The sequence below is a fragment of the Pseudorca crassidens genome, chromosome 10 (genome assembly GCF_039906515.1).
Source record: "Pseudorca crassidens isolate mPseCra1 chromosome 10, mPseCra1.hap1, whole genome shotgun sequence".
NCBI classification, from domain to species: domain Eukaryota; kingdom Metazoa; phylum Chordata; class Mammalia; order Artiodactyla; family Delphinidae; genus Pseudorca; species Pseudorca crassidens.
Window position 1 is genome coordinate 45,484,318 of NC_090305.1, and position 5,907 is coordinate 45,490,224.

A 5,907-nucleotide genomic window follows, 5' to 3' on the forward strand; every position below is an offset into this window, starting at 1 on the left:
TTCCATTTATCACAGGTTACTGAATATAGTTCCCTGTGCTATACAGTAAAACCTTGTTGTTTATCCATCCTATATATAATAGTTTGTATCTGCTAATCCCAAACTCCCAATCCATCTTACCTCCTCCCACCTCCCCCTTGGCAACCACAAATCTGTTCTCTATGTCTGTGAGTCTGTTTCTGTTTCATAGATAAGTTCATTTGTGCCATATTTTAGATTCCACATATAAGTGATATCATATGATATTTGTCTTTCTCTTTCTGACTTACTTCACTTAGTCTGATAATCTCTAGGTGCATCCATGGTGCTGCAAATGACATTGTTTCATTCTTTTTTATGGCTGAATAGTATTCCATTGTATATACGTACCACATCTTCTTTATCCATTCATCTGGTGATGGACATTTAGGTTGTTTCCATGTCTTGGCTATCCTAAATAATGCTGCAATGAACATTGGGGTGCATGTACCTTTTTGAATTATAGTTATCTTTGGATATATGCCCAGGAGTGGGATTGCTGAATCATATGGTAACTCTATTTTTAGTTTTTTGAGGAACCTCCATACTGTTTTCCATGGTGGTTACATCAATTTACATTCCCATCAACAGTGTAGGAGCTTTCCTGTTCTCCACACCCTCTCTGGCATTTGTTATTTGTAGACTTTTTAATGTTGGCCATTCTGACTGGTGTGAGGTGATAACCTCATTGTAGCTGTGATTTGCATTTCTCTAATAATTAGCAATGTTGAACATCTTTTCATGTGCTTCTTGGCCATCTGTATGTCTTCTTTGAAGAAATGTCTATTTAGGTCTTCTGACCATTTTTTGATTGGGTTGTTTGTTTTTTGATATTGAGTTGTATGAGCTGTTTGTATATTTTGGAAATTAATCCCTTGTTGGTCACATTATTTGCAAATATTTTCTCCTAGTCTGTAGGTTGTCCTTTCATTTTGTTTAGGTTTAGGATTATTTTCTTAAAAATTACATAATTCCCCTCATCAACAAAAGAATTTTTTAGCAGGTTGATAAACATTAAATTATATCATGTCCTAATTTCTTTCCTAACTTTGATGGCTTTTTATAACAAGAGCACTTTCCCCATCCCACAGTGGCCCTCTTGTGTATATTCTTGTCACTCCAGGAAGGAGGATTTCTGTTGTGGTTTGCTCCAGCCTCTCTGCCTTTGTGTGCACTGTTTCCCTCATCAGGCATGCTTCTTCCCCACTCAGGCTTCAGGGACAAGCCAAGATTTTCTTTACCCTTGAAGCTTCCCAACCAAGTTACATGAAAACTTGCCCCAAAATTATGCCTCTAGTACTCCTGTACCAGTGACTTTTTATGCATACAACAATTAATTGACCCTGACTTTTTTATATTATGGTAAACTACTCATAACAAAATTTACCATTTGCCATTTTGAGTGTAAAATTCAGTGGCATTAAGTGCATTCACATTGTTAGGCAACTGTCACCACTACCCATCTCCAGAAAGTTTTCATCATCCACAACTGAAACTCTGTACCCATTTAACAATAACTTGCTATTCCTCCTTTCCTCAGCCCCTGGTGATCATTTTACTTTCTTTCTCTGTGAATTTGGCTAAGTTAGTTACCTCTTATAAGTGGATTCATGCAATCCTTGTACTTTTGTGACTGGCTTATTTCTCTTAACATCATGTCCTCAAGGCTCATCCATGTTGTAGCATGTATCAGAATTTCACTCCTTTTTAAGGTTGAATAATATTCCATTGTGTGCATAGACCACATTTTGTTTGTCCATTCATCTGTTGATGGACTATTGGGTTGTTTACACATTTTGACTATTGTGAACAATGCAGTTATAAACATTTGGGTTCAAATAACCGTTTGAGTCTCTGCTTTCAATTCTTTTGTGCATCTACCCAGAAATGGAATTGTGGATCATTCTATGCTTAATTTGTTGAGGAACTGTCATTCTGTCTCCCACAGCAGTTGCCTTACTTTATATCCCCACCAGCAATATACACGGGTTCCAAATTCTTCATGTCACTTCTTCATAACACTTGTCATTCTCTGATTTTGGGGTAATAGCCATCCTAATGGGTATGAAGTGGTACCACATTGTGGTTTTGACTTGCATTTCCCTAATGAGAGTGATGGTGAGTATCTTTTACAGTGCTTATTGGACATTTTTATATCTTCTGTGGAGAAATGGCTATTCAAGTCTTTTGCCTGTTTTTGAATTGGATATATTTGCTGTTGTTGTTGGAGAGGACCCTTTAAACAGTATATACTCAAAAAGTTTTTGAAGCCTTAAGTCATCACAGGAAACATGAACTGTGTGTAAAATGCACTGGGAACCACTGAGGAGGATGGGACTTTCTGGTGGTCTCATATGCCTTGCTTATTGAGTATGTTGTTTATACATTTTCCATCAATTTGTTTGTGTATAACAGCTCTTCCTTCAGTGTCAGCATGCTTGTGGATAAGAATTTTTCTTTCTAACTTGACGTCTTAAGAGGATTTTTTTTCTTGAAAACCAGAAGATCCAATTTGTAGAATTATACATAAATGTAGACTCCATAAACTCTTGTGAAGAGCTAAGGGACTCACCTACGGGTAAAGAGAAGAAGATTTATTGAATGGAGTTCACAGTGCCAAACATATTGCTTGCTTTTTTTCTTACTAATGGAGCTCGGTAAGATTTCTTGGTGGTCTTTTTCTGTAGAAGTGAGGTGTAGCAGCCATATTTGGTTGTTTACCAACCCTCTATTTATTACTATACTTATCATGCTATGTATTATTTGTGTGTCTAATGAATATAGAATATATTTTAGTTGCTTTGTGATGGATTCATTCAAGCTGTATCATAGGGCAGTCTTCATGGCTATTTTAATCAAATTTTTCATTGATTAATTCATTCTAAAATTATGGCCATTATCAAGGAGAGATCTTGAAATTTATTTTAATGCTTTAAAATATATCAACTATATCAATAGGTTTTGCTGTGTTACAAATAACCCCAAATCTTGGTTTAAAAAATAACCAGCTCATCCATTCGCAATTCTGAGGGTTAACAGTTTGGGCTGGGGTCAACTGGCTAGTTCTTTGGATGGTCTGGCCTGAGTTTACTCCTGTGGTTAACTGGCAGGTCAGCTGAGATCTGATTGGTTCCAGATGGTGTTCCTCACAAGGCTGGGTGGCCAAAGTGACTGGGCCATAGACCTCTGTGTGCTAGCAGGCCAGCCCAGACTTTTCACAGGGCTCCAAAAGCAGCAGGAAAGGGCACACTCTCATGTGCAGGTATTCTTGATGTTTCAGCTTGTCCAATGTTTGCTAAGGTTCTTTGACCAACGAAGTCACATGGCAAAGCCCAGATTCAGGAGAAAGAGGAATAGATTATATCTCTATATGGAAGAAGCTGCAAATTACTGTGATTATATTTTTTTTGTTTGCTTTAAATCTACCATAACATCAGTATCAACTCATGGCCTTGATTTTGTTGATGTAGTATAAGTCCCATGTGAAAACAGTGTTTCCAGAATATAACATTAACCTATTCTATATAGATTGAAGCAATACATATAGGATTCTGAAATGGTCTGAGGCTTGGATATTTTCTTGGTTTGAATTTATAGTTTAAAATATTTTTCAACAGGTGTTTAAAAAAAATCAATTGTTTGCTTTTTTTTTTAATCAGAGTTTCCAAGGTAAGAAAATTACTAAAATACCAAAAATCTCTGTGCATTAATCATATAAGACAAATGAATGCCAAAAATTTTAATATCATATCACTCCCCAAAGGAGCTTTGTCTTTTTAAATTTTAACTTCTATAGAAGAGCAAAAAGGGGAAAAAGGGAGTTTTAAAAAAAAAAACATAGAGTAAAATTGTAGTCATAAATCTACTGAAGTTACCTAAGTTATTTGGAAGCTAATTATGAGTGTGTGCAAAGCAAATGATGTGAGAACTGAATTAATGAAGACTAGATACCTCCCACAAGCTAATGAGGCATGCTTTATACCAATAGTGGCACAAATTGAAAAATTAAACTCCTGTGGAGAGAAAAAAGGAGCAGCCCAAGTTAAGGATAGCATGCAAGGCCAAAGGAGTTCCCAAAGGCATTCTCTGGAATTAACAGTCCTTGCTGACTTTTCTATGATACAGAATATAGAGTCCTTGGAATTCCCTCATCTTTTCTTTTTACTCCCCCTTCCCGCAAAAAGAATTCATAGATGTGGTAGCTTGTTTAGCCCCACAGAGTCAATAAATGGTAAACATGTTCATGTTCAAATGTATTTCTATTTCTCAGGTGTTGGCACTTAACTACAGTACAATGGTGGTCTTTCTTCTGCCTCTTCTTGGCATGAGCACATAGGTGATTTTCAACCAGATTCTTTTTATGTGTCTTTCCTTCATTAAACTCATATATATATGAGGTTTTACTTTTAATTTTTAGAATGATAACACTGTTGATGTCTGTTGTACAGTTATTAATTCTTCAGAAGTTCTCTGAGATGTCAATTAGAATTTTTTATCACAGGGTTAAAATATTTAATTAGACTTTGCTGTAACACCTGCTCTATGATTCACTATTACTGTAAACTCTAATTAAATATTTTAACTCTGTGATGAAAAAAATTATATATTTTTATATTACATATAATTTGAGTTATATACAGATTCCAAAGGACTTTATATGTCATATATGTATGTATATACATTTTGGAATGTTTTACATCCATGTTTCAAGATCCCCAATCTTACTGTCTTGCAGGTACTACATTCAATATATTTCCCTTTCACCGTACATCTCAAATCATAATTTTTTTAGGAATTCACTAAGGTACACAAAATAAATATTATTTTTCTTCATTAAAAATACTTTTATTGAGAATGTACATAGGCATGCACTATTTTGAAAATACTTTAATTTTAACCTTAAAAATATCATTAATATATGTAATTCAAGTAGTAACACACACATACATATGATATTTCTTAAGTGTTGACAATTATGAACTTAGAGAAATGAGAGTAAAGCGATTTGATCAAGTCTTAGAAAACTTTGGAAGCTGGTAAAAAATGGTATGGGAGGAGTTGAAATATCTTATTTGCTTAGGTTTTGCCCTCTTAATAGCAAACAAGATCAACTATTGATGATTTAAAGCAACAAAGCTTATTGTATGAGGAATGAATAGAATTAATAAGAATAACATGTGAAAAGTTAGTTATTAACTATTCAAAAATCTCATTCCTTTTCAAGGAAAGTAGAATTTAAAATTAATTTTTTCCTTTACCTATGGAGGAAAATGTTTTAATCATTTAGATTGTTTCTTTTCCATGCTTTAAAAAGTACTAATGAGGGCTTCCCTGGTGGTGCAGTGGTTGAGAGTCCACCTGCCGATGCAGGGGACACGGGTTCGTGCCCCGGTCAAGGAAGATCCCACATGCCGCGGAGTGGTTGGGCCCGTGAGCCATGGCCGCTGAGCCTGCACGTCCGGAGCCTGTGCTCCGCAATGGGAGAGGCCACAACAGTGAGAGGCCTGCGTACCGCAAAAAAAAAAAAAAAAAAAGAAGTACTAATGATTCAAAACTTTTCTGATTATCAAAGTAAGACATGTTAATATAGAAAATCATAAGTAGCAAATAAACATGATCTATAATATCATCACCTAAGAAATATCAGTTCATTTTTTGGCATATTTACTTCTTACTTTTCCTATGTGTATGATATTTAAATATAATTTTATACTTTATACTGGGTTGGCCAAAAGATTCATTCACTTTTTTTTTTTTTGCAAGATGGCTCTAGTAGCACTTAGCTGTCTTTAACTTCATTCAAAACAATTTTGTTAGATCGTATGTGACAGCTGTCACATAGGTGTGCATTTTAAAAAAAGACATCAAAATTGGTGAATTTTTGTGAAG